This window comes from Lycorma delicatula, chromosome 4, assembly GCF_047948215.1.
Source record: "Lycorma delicatula isolate Av1 chromosome 4, ASM4794821v1, whole genome shotgun sequence".
Taxonomy (NCBI): domain Eukaryota; kingdom Metazoa; phylum Arthropoda; class Insecta; order Hemiptera; family Fulgoridae; genus Lycorma; species Lycorma delicatula.
The window spans coordinates 175,989,766-176,008,403 of NC_134458.1; positions in this window are offsets into that span (position 1 = coordinate 175,989,766).

The following is an 18,638-nucleotide window of genomic DNA, read 5'->3' on the forward strand; positions in this document are numbered from 1 at the left end:
ATAATAATAGTAGTAGCAATAACAACAATAATAAATTAAATATTTAATTAACATAGTATTATTATTATAGCAATTAGGTACATAAATTAGGTACGTGAATAAGTCTACATCAGTCTAACAGTTTGCATAAGCCGCTAAGAAAGTTTCCCGTTACTTATTGTGTACATGTACATATAAACAATCAGTAAATTAAACATTATGTCTTTATTAGTTCAATATGAATAATTTTTTATAACGGTTTACATTTTTTCATTTCGTTTTGTCTGAAACATAAGGCCACATACAACGTCTCGAATTTGCTATAATAGCTATTTCATGCTAATGTTACAGTTATTAAAAAAATTACTGAGGAAATTGTAGTTAGGTCTCATTAAATCATAGAAGACACATTTAAAATGGTGCTTTCAATTTAAAACTCATAAAAAGGAAAAAGCAAGTATATTGCAGCGTATCCAATAGGTAAGAATAAATTATCTCATGAACAATTCCTTTTGTTATTAATATTCCAATTATGAAACACTTCTTTACTAAAATTTTACAAGGTTAAGTTGGATTTTTACAGAACTTATAAAAATTTGGTATAGGAATATACACTAAAAAAATGTTGGGACCTGATATAATTTAGAAGTATGTACTTGAACTAAATGTATATCAACTTGATGGGACCATTTTGAAAATTTATACATTAAAATTTTTATTTACATTAAACCTATTTAATATTTATATTAAGTTTTTATTATAATATGCTAATAATTGTACATTAAATGTGAAAATAAAAAAAAGTTTACAATAATTCAATATTGTAAATAAATTAATTGGTCAGCTATCTATCCACTTGATATCAAGTTACATGACTAAATTTAAGATGACTACAATAAGAACGTAGATATCAAAATTTTATAAGTACAAGAATTAGCCAATTTTTAAAGAAATTGAGAACTGTTTATTCTTGATGCTCAATGTTTCATAATACATAATTTTATCAGTGTTTAAGATGACTGAAACTGAAGAGAGTAAAAGTTGGATTTAATGCTATTTATTTAAAAACTAATAATTCTGGACAAGAATACAGTTATTTACACCAAAATTCTGCAATAATGTCATTTATTCGTTACAACAGTATCATTAATGTGAGAATATTATCTCCAAGTTCCTGTATACAGATTTTCATTGTGTGGTTCATCCTTAATAGTTTCAGTTTCATGTTTCTGAAATTCATATTCTGAACGCATCATATAATGTTTTTAAAATCATACTGCTTGATCATCAACTAGAAAAATTTAAATTGCGAATTTCTCTCAATCCTTCTATTATATTTCATTTCAAAATACGAGTTATTATTTATTTAACTATCTTTTTTTGTTTTTTTTTTAGTTTTTTCTACTGTGGAATGCTTTCTTGTTCGTAATGAATTTTTTTAAATTTCGTTAATGTATATGGATATATATGTGCATTATTTCATTAAGTTGAATAGTTTTTCAGTACCTAACATAATTTAAAAAAAAAAAAAAATAATAATTTACTTGATGGCAATTTAACAGACTACAAAATACATTTACAAAATTAAATCTGATAATGTTTTTAGTGTATTAGTTTAGTTCACGGTTAATTAACAGCAAACTAATCGAACATTTTTTATTTTAAACATTTTCAAAATGGTCTCATCAACATTGCTGTAATTTTGGGAATCTGATCTACTTCTTGCTATTGGAGCAAAATTCTTTAACGTTTTATACGTTACATCAATCTCAAATAAACTGACCGATACTATGTTTATAAATACATGATCTGTTTATGGCACAAAAAGCAATTAAAATTATAACAATAATAAATATTACATAACAAAGGAGATAATTATAATAATAATAATAATAACAACTTAAGGAATATAAAACAAAAGTATATCAATATTGTAACAAATAAAACTTAAGTTATATCTATTGATAACACTGTAAATAATTAAAGAAGAATACCAATCTTTCTGTTACCTTTAAATGCTGTCATTCACACTGCTACTTGGGAATTAAGTCACATTCAATTTTTATTGAATTTTCTGTTTATTATAAATGCTTATACGATTAACATATAAAAATAGATTTATTACATTTAGGAGGTTGGCTGAACATGTAATCTATATAGTGTTATGTTATTCCTAAGAATAAATGTATAAAAATTCCAGTCAAACATAATCATGAAGGTGGTCTTTATCAAGATCATTTTACATATAATTTTTTCTATCTAAATCTATAATTAATGGAAAGAAATTAAATATATATTTTAAATTTGTGCTATTGTAAATGCCAAGGACTGATCTATCTACAAATATGCCTATATTTTACATGTTTTCCAATTTTGAGGAGATAAAAAGAAAATCATCTAAATTTTTCCACATAAAACTAAACTTAAAAATTATATCAGATAGTACTAAATAAAATAATAATAAAATAGCTGTGCAAATTAACAAATTATTATCTATAAGGATAACAGTTTTGTAACAAGTTATTATTTTAATTTTATTTAATGTAATTAATTCTTCATTCACAGTTTTTGATCTGAAATTTATGAAACATTAATTCTAAAAAAAGTAATTCCTTTATCAGAAAAATTCAGGCCTGATTTATGCAAAAAAATATTTTTATAATTTAAAGATTAAAAATTACGAATCATGAAAAAACTAATTGTTCATAGAAAAAGAAAATATTGTAAGTAAATGCAATTAAATAACATTTAATTTTAAATGCAGAAATATATATATATATATATATATTGTATATTCATATGAATACAACTATTTAAGTGTATATCTGTAAATGACAATGAAATAAAATACATATAAGTTAAAGTATTTAAAAAAAAACATTGATGGAAGATAAAAAAAATTATTTATAATACAACAAAAAGATATTAATGAAATCATCTGATCTGTTTTGTAAACACTTTTAACAGCTTTTACAGCACTTCATAATAAAAAATATGAAGCACAAATTAACATAAAATATAAGTGCACTTCATTTGCAGAAAAAATGCTATACTTTTCAGTTTACTGTTTAATTTTAAGAATAAAAAATTTTCCTAAATTAAAAGTTTAAAAATCCACTTCAAAATACTATTGTATTTATACTAAATATGACATATTTTAATAAAAATCATAAAAATTATAAATTTTTCAGTGAATAACAATTTTCCATTTGATTTTGATGACAAAAAACCCACGGAAGTACAGTCAGAAAGAAGAGGACAAGAATAGCTTAACTGAAATTAATAAAATTAAAAATACTAAAACAAAATAAAAAATAAATGAATAAATAAAAATAATTTAGAAAAATTTTTTTTCAATCATTTAGCTTAGTTCATTCTTTATACTTAAAAATAATTAAAATTATAGAAAAGCTGTTTGTAAGCCAAGTCAATATTTAATTTTTTTTTCATGTATTGGTTACATCCTGCCTTTTCAAACTACATTTAAGTGGTCTTAATAGTAGTAGAAAAATACATTCAAAATAATAACTATAACTCATACATACATAATAATTTTTAATGAAAATTTAATATTCTTATTTAATAAAAAAAGTGGAAAATTTCTTTCCAGTTTTTATTATTATTATATTCTTGTGAATGCTTTCACAATGATCAATAATTTTTTGACAAGTTTCTTTTCAAATATATATTTTTTATTAAAAAATATCCTTCTTAGAAACAGTAATCATGGTAAAAGCACTCTAAGGAACATATAAGTATATAAAAAGTTGTAATAATAAGTTTCTTACATCAAATTCTGTTAACAGGAAAAAATGTATTTATTTATTAATAATATATTATGTATAATAACAAATAGAAAAAAAATGTATCAATCTCAGATTTTATTAAAACAAGAAATTTATTTATTTAAGAATAAAATGTTTTTATGTACAGTTAAATCATTTTATATTAGATAATACATGAAAATTGTTATATGCTTTATATATATACATCTAGTATTATTCAGATAACACAGAAATTTTTTTAAAATTTTATTGAACATTCAGAAGATCAAATTAATATTATGATTGTGATTTTATAAGATTACCTACATATAATACTACATTAAAATAAAAATGATGTATTGCTATATACCTCATCAGTGCAATGCCATAAAAAAAATTTAATGCGACTTGTTTTAAAGCTTGCCTTTTTACAGTTCTATCATTATAAAAGCCTTATAAAAACTATTTGGAAATTTCCACAGCTGTGAATAAAGTTTAAACAAAAATATGCAATTTTTAGTCCATTAAAAAAAAATGTTTTGCTGTAACTACATAGTATGTTTTATTTAGAACATTAAATTGCCCTATACAGAAAATATTCTCATTTATTTAAATATTCATCCTTCTAATAAAGTGGACTCAAGATTTAATAATTAAAATAAAAAAACTGTATTTTTTTTTGCTTTATGAAATTCACTACAGAAACTGGAAGCTTGTGCGCGTAGGAGTTTGAAATATAATTTTTGTAGTGTATGAAAATTGCCATTCCTGACTGGGATTCAAACCTGGGACCTCTGGATGAAAGAAGTAGAAAGTTGAAAAGTAATTTTACTATCCTAGTTCAGAATGCCTCATTTATCACTGAGATACAGTGTTATACACTAAATCTGACTGAATTTTGTTTTATTTTTCATATTTGAACAACAAAAAGAAGATGTTAACTCTTTCTAAACAATATAAGAACACAAGTTAACATATCTAAAGAAATTGTCATTTATATTTTTTATTTTTGATGTTAACAGTCATTTGAATGGCTTGATGCTATTTTACATTCCTTTCTGTTTTAGGTATTTGTTAATATTGATGAGTGGGGGCAGTTGTTATTTACTGTCTTAGTCACTGCATTCTTTTCTGCTATGAACATTACAGCAACATCAGTTTCATCATGTCCATTATATTACAATACAACAATCTTTATCTCTTTCTTAATATGTGACTTATTTAAATTAAAAGAACACAATAATTATAAACCTTCTCATAATATCAGTATTAAAAGAACAATGATAAAACAATAACTAGTGTTATTTCAAATTCAAAATCAAACATATGTTTGCATGTTTGCCCATTTCATTCTATGATTGCATCTAGATGCTATTAGAGAATTAGTGAACAGTTGAAAAGGGCTATTGGAATTAGCTGAATACCAAAGAGACACCCATCACACTTTTACAAGAAAATTGTATTTTAGCATGCGATCAGATTATGTATGAAGGGCTTGAAATTAAAAGGTGAACATGAAATTATGTTAAGGTGATCACATACAAGTAAAAGGGTGCTGTAATTTTTGTGTCTGCCAAACAAAAGTTAACATATGCATCGATAACTGGTTCCATAGTTAATATAACATAATAAACAAATACATCATATTAAACTAATACAATATCATTGACATTGTACAGCCTCCTTTCTCATTAACAGACAAATACCCTGTGTTGTTCTGTGCTAATTTTTTGAATTAAATACATTTACAGTATCTTAAATCATCAATCATCTGTTTTATGTATTTCATTCTTGGTCTTCTCTAAAAAATACATGTCTTAATACATTATCACCTGACTAATTCATCTCTTTATAATATTCTACCATAAAATGTTCTCTTCTGCTATTCATCTAACAATCTCTTCATATAAAATTTTATAATGTATAATATAATCATAATTAAATATAATTGCAATTAAATATGTCGAATTACATGTAAGCATAAATTAAATTCCTTGATGTGTGTAGCAGTAGCATGGACCATACAACAGCGTGTCATTAAGTTTTGTGACCATTAACTCTTTTTAATGTTAGTATAAAATCAGCATATGATTTCAGAAAAATCTTCACATTTGATTAATCTTCTTTAAAATTTTTACATATTATTAAGAAGAAGACTACCTTATAATAATAAAAAACAATATTATCACTAATCAAAGCTACGAAAATGGTAACACCAAGCAATATGATCTTAATCACATTTTACTAACTTTTAATAGAAAAAAAATTTTTTCTCTATCTTTATTCACAGATATTGTTGAGTAAATACTTTTATTTGGAATTTCAATTTTCTTCTACTGCTATAGTAATCAGCCATTAAAAAATATCAACAGCACACAGTGAACTACATTCAGCATTCTTAAGTTATTTTTTTTTTTTACTTATTTAATGTCGCATCAACCTTAATGGCCATTAGCGACACCTAGTGGGTCACATGTATATAATATTAAATTACAGAAAGCTGTTTGTTGTACTAAGTATAATTCAGAGGTTTATCACAGATTTAGAAGACACATGTCTAACTAGAATTTGTTACTTACAATTCACACTTATATATAATGCTGAAAATTCAAGTCCTTCAGATAATTAAGAATTTTCTCCCAGTTTGTTACATTATATAAACACTTTTCTAGATCTTGCAGAAATTTGAGTTTCATTCTTTCCATTTGGTAGTGTGGACAATCAGTAATAATATATTTTACTGATAGATAATCCTGGCAATATTCACACAGATTTCGCTCATGTTTCATTTTGAGATGTACGTGGCTGAAGTAGCATATCCTATTCTCAATTGAGTTACGATGACTTGTTTCCTGGGAAATGAGTATGCAGGATTTTCTTCATAAGTACGTTTTCATATTTGTTGGAATTTTTGATGTTTGAGATCTGTTGCCATTTTTCATTCTAGCTATTGATTACTTTCTTTTTGGATAATTTTTGAGCTTCTTTAAGCATTGGTAAAATGATCAATTGCACAGAGGGTTCATAAGATTCAGCAGCTTGTTTAGCCAACTTGTCTGCTTCTTCATTCGGTTTAACGCCTTAGAGGATAGTATCCAGTTGAGTTTGATGTCTGCAGATCTTTTGGCTTTGATTAGATTGTACGTTTCGTTTATTTTTTGGATTATGCCGTTGTCCGTTAATTTATTTTTTATTGCACTATGAATCTGTGAAGACTATTACTTTTCTACATCAGCTTTGTTGATGTGTTTTGATGCTTGCAAAATGGCAAAACCATCGCTGTTGAAGACAGAAACATCATCTGGGAGTTTGAATAAAGGATTCATTTCTTGCATAACTACAGCACAGCCTGTGCCTTTATTGGATTTTGATACATCTATCTATACATGTAGATAATCTGTGTAATTGTCAACTAGTAGTCTATGAGTATAATTGAGTAATCCATAGTCATGTGTAGATTTACCTGTATTATCTTTCAGTATTTCTGGTGTTGACTGAAGCCAAGGAGGTGTTTTAGCAAATTCTCATTTCATTGTGTTGAGTTTGGTGATATTGAGATCACTGAGCTATTTTTTGCTCTCTATCTTCAAATGGTTCAGGTGATTTCTTCTAAACCATTCTTAGCCTTGTTGATCTGTAGAGAAACGAGTTCATTAAAAATCACTTTGGTTATTGTCTTTTACCTTACATTACATCCTTTAATTTAGAATGTTATTTCGAGAGGCTTTATATGCAGCAAGACCATCAGATTGTAAGATTGAATACATATTGTCAAAAGTTAGGTGTTAAATGATTGAAAAATAAAATTAATCCAATTTTTGATAAGAAAAAATAAGTATACACATTCTGCAAAGGTAAACATTAAGAAAAAAACATTAACATCCATAATTGCACTATAACAACGCATTAAAAAAAAAAATCTTGTATTTTTGTTAAGACACAGTTGTTAAGATAGGAGTGAAGTTATCAATTATTAAAATCCTGTTATTATAGTACATAGTAATACATGGTACATGGTATTATGTATCCTCTGCTGTTAATATGGTGTACCTGATGACATTTTAATTATTTCATTAGGTTACTTGGGAAAGGAAATATTTTTTTTTTAACTCAAGAATTTGGAGTTTTTTATTTTTATAGTGAGGTATGCTTTAGTGCATTTTCTATGCATCACTTACATGATTTTGTTTAGAAAGATTTGCAGAAAAAATATTTTTGACTTAAAACTTTTCTTGCAAGAAATGGGACATATATGTTTTGATTGTTTTGTTTTTTACTTTTTTCAACGTGGCTCAGTTTCTTTTTCAAATTTTTAAGGTAATGGACTTTCTTTTTTTTTTTTAATTATCCCTTAATTTTAATAAGAAAATGAAGTAACATACTGAATAAATGAAAATAAGCTAATACTTGTTTTCAAAATATTTTAAAACAGAAATAACATTTTTTGTCATTTTCATACACCCATATACAAAATAACATATGTAATACATAGTTTATAATAAATATTTTAAACAAAATAAATAGAAACAAAAAAATGACACAGTAATTATAACATAATAGCAAACACTTATTCAATCAGTGAAATTACTTATAAAATTATAACATTTAAAACTGTTAATAAACAATAGAAAAAACAGAATGTAAGTTCTCAATTAGTTACAAAATTGGGAAAATTGGATCTGAATTAGTGATTGATATATTTATTATTAAAGTGACTACTACAAAATGTCATTTTCTGAAGGTACTTTTTTTAATAAATGAAACTAAATGTCTGAAAACCAACAGCTGTTAGTTTTAAAGTTAAACTGCTGTAGTTTCTAAACTCCTTGAACAAGAAGATTGAAACTTTCTTATTACATCCATTATAAAAAAGCAAGAATGTCACTTCTAAATAAAAATTTTTATACTAATATTTTAGCATTATTTCATACTTCAGAGATGACCAAATTGGAAAAAATCTTTGAAAAAACTAGTAATTTTTTTTGTTAACAGCTGTAAAGCTTCCAAATAATTTTATAATGGATGCATTCATGAAAGAACAAGAATATAAACAAGTAATGCATCAATGTTTAATGAATTATACCGATGAGTAAAATTACAGAATGAGGCTTTATCTTTCTTTGTATTATTAATATTAGTTCATCCTGAGCATATAACAAAAATTTTAATAGTACTAGACACATATGTGAATCATGTTCACTTATAATACATCTGTACAAAGATATTTATAATAAATCACTGGAAATAGTTCAAAGACCCAATTTTATGAAATTATGAGTATCATTATGTAATTCCTTCTACAATGTTTGCATTAATCCTTATTTTTCTGTTAATACATTTAAGAATCTTTGTTAAAATATTCTTTTATATAGTCATTTGGGTCAAATGGATTAAAAGCTTAGCTTAATTTGATAAAAAATGTTTCATCTGTTTTAAATAACAGTAGAATATAAAGATAATCTAAAAAAGCAGTAGACATAATCAGTAAATTCTCACTACTCAACTGTATCTTGATACATATACAGTAGAAACATTACAAAAGATTAAATGTTCTATTATACACACACACACACACATCTTTTTATTGCTAAAAAATAAGAAGTGGGACAAAGTTCTGTAAGAATAATAGAATAAATTCCAATTATTCTAATAAAAATTTACAGAATCTATTACTCAGAAATGAAAATGATATTAACATAGTATAGAAATGCATTAAGTGATTGCTATACAAAATTAAATTTTTACACTACTATCAAATTATGTTATTAAGGGACTAAATTATACTTAATTCAAGACATAACAAATATGAAATAAACATTCAGCTAAAATATTCTATTAAATAAACTTGTTTTATTGTTTGTAATCCCATATAAATTTTGCTTCCATTAGAAATTGATCAGTTGTCTTTTTTTTTTTAAGATATTTTTTTGAGGCTACCAAGTTATCTAACAATTCAGCTGAATATAATTTAAATATCTCGTGCTATAACAAATCAAATTGGTAACATCTAATACATTAATTATATATATATATATTTTTTTTTTTCAGTTTTCAGTTATTTCAAATTAAACTAGTCTTATCACTGAATTGAAAGCTTTAAATAAAATAAAAATAAATATATTTATAATATATATAAAAAGATTATAATAAATTTTTTATTAAAATTTTATATCAATAATTATTTAAGGAAATAATTTTTTTAACTTCTACTATGTATCAGATACTTAATTTTATTTACAAATTAAAAATTTAACTGAATTATTTATTTATATATTTGCAAATTGTGATAAAAACTCAAGTAAGATTTAAGGATCAAAAGATGCTTCTTAATTTATAAGTCCCGTTCATTTAATACTGTACTTGGTATTTCACTTTTAATTATCACTGATGTACCACATAATACAGTGGAAACTATGTTTAAATTATTAAAAAATATATATTTTATTATATGTTTGTATATATGTCTATAAAAAACATAGAGAGGGAAGATAACAAAATATTATTAATTGCAATTTAAAAATTTCTTAATTTAATACATTTTACTACCTTGTTTATTATTTTTATTATTGTAATAGATTAACAAATAATTTTAGAATTGGTGCTGGAAAAAAGAATTGATATTAATTATTTGGCCTTTGCAGATTATCTTACAATTTTAGAAACCAATGAAATAGAAGCCAAAATTCTGTTAACTAGTTTAAAAGAAAATGCAGAGAAAACAGGATTGTAAATATCAGTTGAAAAAAATTGAATTTTTCTCTAATAAAAAAAAAAAATTCATCAACATTTTTAAACATAAAATACAGAAAATTAAAAAAATAAACAGTTTCAAATATCTGAGAGAAATAATTCAAGCAAATGGTACAGGCCCAAAAGGAAATTCGGGCAAATAAAATGAAAAATGCATGTGAGCAAACACATATTTACAACAAAAAATTTTGAATACAAAAAATGTTTAAAAATCAATTAACATAAAATTTAATGTAGGTATTAACCTTTTGATAAAACTGGAAAGTTTGTATACATCTGAATATTTGACATTACATAAAACTAAACAATTATTTAATATTATGAAAAAAAAGAAAATTCTAAGACCAAAAATCAAATATGGGATTTTTTTATTAAAATCTAATAATGAAATTAAAAAAAAACAGGAAAATATTTTTAAAAAAATTAAAAGCAAAATTTATATGATTCTAGATATACTTTTAATTGAATAATAATAGATTAATTAAATAGTTTTTTATTTTTACAGCCACGAGAAAGTTAAACCAAACTGGTTCATGGAAACAGAAAAGACCTGGAAGAATTAAATATTTCCACTGATGATATTTTGGAAAGAGACTCAGGAAAAAGGTTTACAATTTTCAATTATGGAAATTTGTAAGAAAGAAAATAAGCATTACAGAAGAACATCATGTATGACTAAGAATCAGTATCAGAAATTCACAGAAAATACTGGAATAAGAATTTTTAAATGCAGCCCCTACTTAAGCCATAACAAAAATAAATAAATTAATAGAAAAAGTATGTGATAAATCTGAATTAAAAAAAGAAAAAATGTGTTGCGTTTAAAAAAAATAAAATATTTTGAATCTTACATTAGAACTGATACAAACATTTGATTTTTAGTAGTGAAACCACTAAATAGTAAACACTGTGCAATGAGTCCAATTTTATCTTTTATGTAGCGATTATTTACTTTTATTGCTATTTATTATTGTTTTATTTATTGTTGTTAGTCTTCAATGATGCATTCTGCAATAAATTAGATATACTTATTCAGGAAATAGCAACATCTACATGAAATAAGTTGTTAAACACCAACAACAAAGATGCAAGATGAAGTAACATTTAAGCTGAGGTATTAATAAACTTTAAAAAAATTTTCTCAAACAATTTAATGAATTAAATTTGGTCAAAAAAAAAAAAATTCTAATTACATAAATATTTGTACTTTTCTGTCCAATTATTTATGAATTTGAACTATTACCAAAGAAACCATTCATAGTAGGTCCATCAGATTTCATGACTAGAAATGGATCTTTACTAAATTTATTAAGAACAGCACTTGCCATAAAAAAAAAAAATCAATCTCTGTTTAATAATTTATAAAATAAAATAATTACTATGGTGTCTATTGTTATTATATTTTTTCAAACCTAGGCTTCTTGTTTGAGAAATTTTAACATAATCTCTTTATTTTTATCTATTTGTTGCATTTGTTACTGAAATGTTTTTGATATTTTTATCTGTTGAACAATTTACAAGTTACATTATGAAAGTGGCATAAATTTCTCTATTTTTTTCTTTTCAGTTTTGGCCACTGAAAGACCACATACTAACTGTCAACTTCTTTGCAGTTAGTTATCTCTATTTTTATTCATATTTTCTGTCTAAAGAAGTAATGTGAAATGATTTTGAGAAAAAATATTTTTTGATCAAAATATAGTTTATCCAATGGGTGATTGGTCCTAAATTTACAAATATTCTATAATTTCAACAAAAATAAAAATATGTTGCTATAAAGAAATAATTAAAACAAAAAAAATTAAATAGTGTAGTAAGATCAAGTATCATTTATGAAAATTTAATATTAAAATCTTGTTACAATTTTCAGTGTTAAAATTGTTATTATACAATTTTATAAATAGAAAATACTTTCAGATTTTCACTTTGAAAATTCTATCAACTTTATAGTTGTTAACCTCGATACATCTCATCTGGTCAAATTTTCTCCACAGTATTCCCTGCACTGACTCAAATTGTGAGAACTTTATAGACCCATACTTTAAAAAATGTTTTGAATGCCGTATTATTTACTACTTCTCACACATTTTTTTTTTTGTTCTTTTAAACTTAAATTCACAAAATATTTAAATTACATTTGTTAACTCTACCTGCAATTCTTTACGTTCTTATATATTAATTATGTTTTGATAAAATTGTCAAATGAATTTTGTAGTAACTGTTTTATTAATTCATAAAAAAAATTAAAATAAAAGAATTAAATGTTTTAGCTTCAGGTGGGTATTGCTTACCATTCTCAGAGGCACACCTCCCATTATAATGAGGAAAATTATTATACTATCAACTCATGTAGAATGAAGAGCATTTACACATATTTTTACTAGATCTATGTAATGTCATCCTTTTCCAATAAAAACATATACTTTCTTTAAAAATATATCAGTTTCAAAACGAATAATAATAAAATAAAACATCTGTTGATGTAATAACAATTAATTAGTAATGGGTATTTATTTTTTTATTCATATTTACACCTCAATAAAAAAACTTATTACTAACTTTAAAACAGTTCACCCAATTAAAGTACAAACACGACCTAAGTTTGTAAATCAATCAGAAATTAATTATTTTTTTTTTTAATTTGACTAGTTGAAATATTTATAATCTGGAACAATCAATTAACTGTTAGTAACCTATTATATTACTAGCAGTTAATATTGAGAAAATTGCTAATGATCTTTAATATTTTCTTCCTCAAGATATATTAACAAAGATTAACTCCCAAATAATTTTCTAAAAATTACAGTATGGCTTAAAGATTAATAAACAATTTTTGTTAACAAGTAAAAGTTTTATTGACACTTTTTTGGTTAGTTTTTAAAAAAAAAATTAAAGGAATAATTTTTCTAAAATAATTTGTTTACAATATATAATTCTGATAAATAAAATAAAATAAAGATTAATTTGGAGTAGCAAAATCATTGTTGTTCTACAATGTTTTAAAAATGTAGCTGCTTAATTTTTTTAACTCAAATAATGCCATTACAATTTTGCAAAAACTACAAATGACATAATAGTTGATATATTTAAAATACATATTTCACGGCTGAAAAAATTGTACGAGAAAATGCTAAATTTAGTAAAAAACTGATCTAATAAAACTCATCTTTAATTGGTAATATATTGAAGTACTCACAAAGTAATATTAACACTAATGTTATAAAGGGAATATTGTAGATTGGCATAAACAATATCAATAAATTTCTTTCTTTAACTTTGGTCTATAAAATGTTATGATTTTAAAATCTCTACACTGTAAACAGTTGAAAAATTATATTGGATTATTTAAAAAAAAAGAATTTGATACATTAAAAGTTCAGTAATGCTTTAATATGTTATTGTAGTATTATAAAGGATTAGTGCCTTCTCAGAAGGAGTTAAACAATTTTTAGACTAACCAGAAGAATTAAATTTTAATGTTAATGGCTTCTTGATGCTACCTCCTGGCCACCATTTTGTTATTCCTAATTAATTACATATTCTAGCTAGTAATCCAGAGATTTAAAAAGATGTGACTTATGACAGTTACCACATGAAGGGATGAAAGCACTCATAAATCTGAAACTTCCAGAATATCATACAAATAAAATTCAAATTTTAACAAATATTCTTTCAACACTTGTCTTATTAACAATTACTAATTTAATAATATATGATTGAGAGTTAAATTAAAATGATAAAAAAACAATTAAGTATTTTAATTATGTAAAAATATATCTGATTTTCTTTGAAAAAGTAAAATATATATCAATCAATAAATGCAATATCTGTTGTTTAAACTCAGAAACAAGCATATTTAATAAAAACAAATAACATTCTATTTTTTCCTGTATATGAGAAAAATATGAAGTTACCCTTATTTGAAAATCAACAGTAATTATTACTTCTTCTTTATCAAGATTAACTATTATCACAAGCAATTTAAAAAAAATTGGAATATAGAGCAGCATACTATCATATCTTCAAAAATATAAGAGGCAATACAAAACAACTAAGTTAATAATAGTGAATCTGCTATCAGAAAGATAAAAATTCTTGTAAAGATTAATACAGATTAAGAAACGGGAAAGTATATCTAACTATTTTTTTAAATGGAAAGCTTGAAATACGCTAAAGATAAAATTTCAATCTTTCTGGGACATCATGATATATAAATTAGGAACTAATACCTTAATGAATACAAATTTTTACAACAGACAAATTATATAACACATGCGCGTGCACACACACACACACACACACACACACACACAGGCATGCACACAACATCATTACCACTAATATCAATAGTGTATTATAACAAAAACATTTTTAATGAATATTTCAAAATAAATAGAAAAAAAAATAATCAAAGTAAAGTAGTACAAGTACACACTAGCAGTTAGATTATTCCCACACAAGACTTTTTATACAATTAATAATATTTTTTCAATTTTTTATTCTTAGTGCCACAGAATAGAAAAAGAGGAAGCGAATCATATATTAAAATAAAGTATTTTACAATTTCTTTTCTCAAGTTATGTGTGTTTTCTTCTTCATATCAAATAGTACATCTCAATAATCCTTTAATTTAAATTTAATCCAACCTATAATATTTCTATGTTATATTACAGAAAGTGAGGTTTCATGGCAAAAAAAAATATTCATGATCTTCCTTTTATGTAAATTATGAAAAAAAAGTAATTTACAGCCCTAGTAAAAAAATCTTACAACCTAGCGTAAAATAATTAAACTAATTTTAAGTAATTATAAAGGTGTAAAATATCTGTTTTTTCAGGTCTAACAAGTGGATGGTTTAAAGTTAATTATCTATTAGATTTTAGTACTACACATCAAAAAAATCTTTAATCAATAATTGTGAAGAATGACTTATGATAATAATAATAAAATAATAATAATAGTAGTAGTAATACACACAAATAATGGATATAAAATATAATAAATTTAAATAAGTTTTCAATTATAAAATAAGAAAATAATTTTAAAAAATAAATTAAATTTATATTAGTGTTGTGTGGAGGATGTTACAGAAATGTTAAGCTGTTTGTTTTTTAATTGCGTCAGTTGACTGTTATCTACATCTTCTCAATAAATGGTGTTTTTTTTGACAGCATTTATGTAGCAATTAGAAAAATTGTTTATATTATACATCACACAAAAAAAACCTTTCTTTAAAGAGTTACATCTTACAAAAAAAAGTAGAAAAAAATTAAGTTTTACACATCATTAAAAACTTCTCTTTTCTATATTATTGTAATTAATTAAAATTTATACAAAGAAAGCCTCCAGAATTCCATTAGAGATATAATAAAAATAATAATAATATTTAAATAAATCTAAAAATAGTTGTTTTATCAGTTTGTTAAGAATATAAAAACATTTATTTTCCAACAGTAGTTTCAATAAGGTAAGTCCCATCTTATTTTTAAATGTTATTTCACATCTCAAAAAAATTATGATTTTTTTTCTTTACTGAAATACGAGTTTTAACAATACTATTTCAGTGTATATATAGATTCATGATTTCAATCAGTAATAAAGAATTTCTATTAAAACATCTGAGAATCTCAGTTGTTTATTAAAAGAGAATAAACTTTATATAAGTGTGGTATATAATATATGCTGATCACAAATTTTTCTGCACCACTGTGTATTACTGTGATCTACTCTAACAGATGACTTAGATCCCAGCAGTTTTATAGAAATTCTGCTTTCATTCATAACCCTTTCTCTACCCGATTGCTAATTTAAACCAATAAGCTATCCATTTATTATAATTCTGTTGCTAAAACATATAATTCAGTGAAAAAATTGTCTTATATTTACTGAAAGGCAGTAGAGTATTTTTTTAAATTGTTACTGAACTGAAATCAACTATCAGTAAGTATTTTTAATTCAAATTTTTCAAAGCAGATAAAAATCTTTTAAAATAGATATAAAACTTTGTTTTGAAATATAATTAAATTTTAATATTTTATATTATCTATTTAACAAATTTTGAAATTGTATTACTAGGAAAACAAGTGAAAAATGGAATAAATATTTATACATAGTTTTCCATAATATCTAGGACTTTCTATAAGTAAGTTATAATTAGCAATGGTAATGAAAAGCAAAAGGTTTTATGCCATATAAAAATCAGTTTTTCCATCAAATGATTCATAAGATATGAGTTTAAAGAAAAGCTTTTTCTTTCAAATTCCATGTAATATCACAGTGTACTGTATTTTTTCATTCATTTGAAACTGAAAAATATTTTACATAATTTTTAATGGTTTCATACAGTTATTTAATAAATAATTTTATCACATCAAGTACAATTTGTTAATGCTAATCATATTATTACCATACTGTCAATAATTACTTGAATATGAATACTGGAAATTAAAAGTTGTAGAGAATACAAGAAAATATAAAATAAACAAATTTTGATTGTATTTTGCATATTATTTTTAATCATAATAAAGCTGTGACAGCATCATTTAAGATACACCAATTCACTTAATAAGAGCAGATGTAGTCAACTGGCAAAAATATGGCCAAAAAGGAGCTACATAACTGTTTGGGAAGACTCATAAAATAAATAACAATATAAAAACTGCATGTATAAATAATATCTCTGAATATACCATACGTAATTAAAACAAAAAATAAATATAACAATAACTGAGGTTATATTAATTAATTAACACGTAAATTCTGTTTTCTTAATGAACTTTTGTGTATATACATAATAGGTACATATATAATTATTTATACATATATTTCTATAAATTTTGCGTTAAAACTAAGTTTTATTAATATATTAATTTATGACAGTAATTTATTATTGTGTCTACATCACTTGGTATGTACCTGGAACTGTATTATTGTAATAATTATTTATAAAATAAATATAAGTGGGAAATAAATTTAAAAAAAAAAATTATTATAACAATAATGTTACTACATATTCACAAATTCATCTTCTAATGTTTCCTATTATATTATCAGACTAAAAAGTAATAAAACAATAAATTTTAATTTATTTATAAATGTGTCATCACTAATTAATGTTGAACATTAATAATTTACAAACACAGCTGCACACTTAAAATTTAAAGTATCCATTATTTCATTATTGTGGTCTGAAAGTACTTAAAGAAACTCAATCGATAGTAAATCTCAGAGAAGTTGATAGTACCTGCAAACAAACATAGTGGTATACGAAACGCCAGGCAAGAATTCCTTATCAAAGTTGAGAAGTAATTATTATTTTTATTTACATATACATTATATGCAGATTATCATGTCATTAAACTTTTATTTAAAAACATTTTATTATTAGTAATAATTAACAGACTGTAACAATTTATAAAATTACTAGCAGATATGATGATATCACAAAATATATTGCATTGCCATGTATAGACACAGTAATACCATCTTTCTGATACACGAATTGTTTTTCAACTACCGACTTCACTAAGATTTACTATAAATATTTTATATTATTAGAATGTTCATTGTAAGTATACACATACAGTTTTTCCAGAACATTGAAATTATTCCCAATAAGAATAGTAGATATTATGTTAAAATGAAACAGATTTATATTCACTTCTATGCTTACGTTTAATGTAATTATTATTATTATTATTATTATTATTAATATATCATACTATAATACTATTATTATTAATATTCAATATTTCTCAGTGAAATTTAACAAATTTGATATTAGGTAACAGTTATTAATATTTAATATATTTTTAATTTTTTTTTTTTTTGCTTATTTTATGGTATATATAAATCAATTTATTTTAATTTTTTTTCTTTTAATATATAATATATCCCGAATTCTACTAAAATATTCAGTATCTTTTAAGGGCAAAACCTGCAAAGTGACAAACTCTCTTAACAGTAATTTTTCTACACATATCAATATTTCACTTAATATTTTGGGCATGGTACCAATTACAAATATCCTGTACGAGTATTTACTGTAAGGCATCCTATTTCCTTGATTTCCCTTCTATGCAGCAGGTGTATTTTTCATCTATCTCCCCATTTATTTTTTTATGTCATACTGGGTAAAGTAAAATA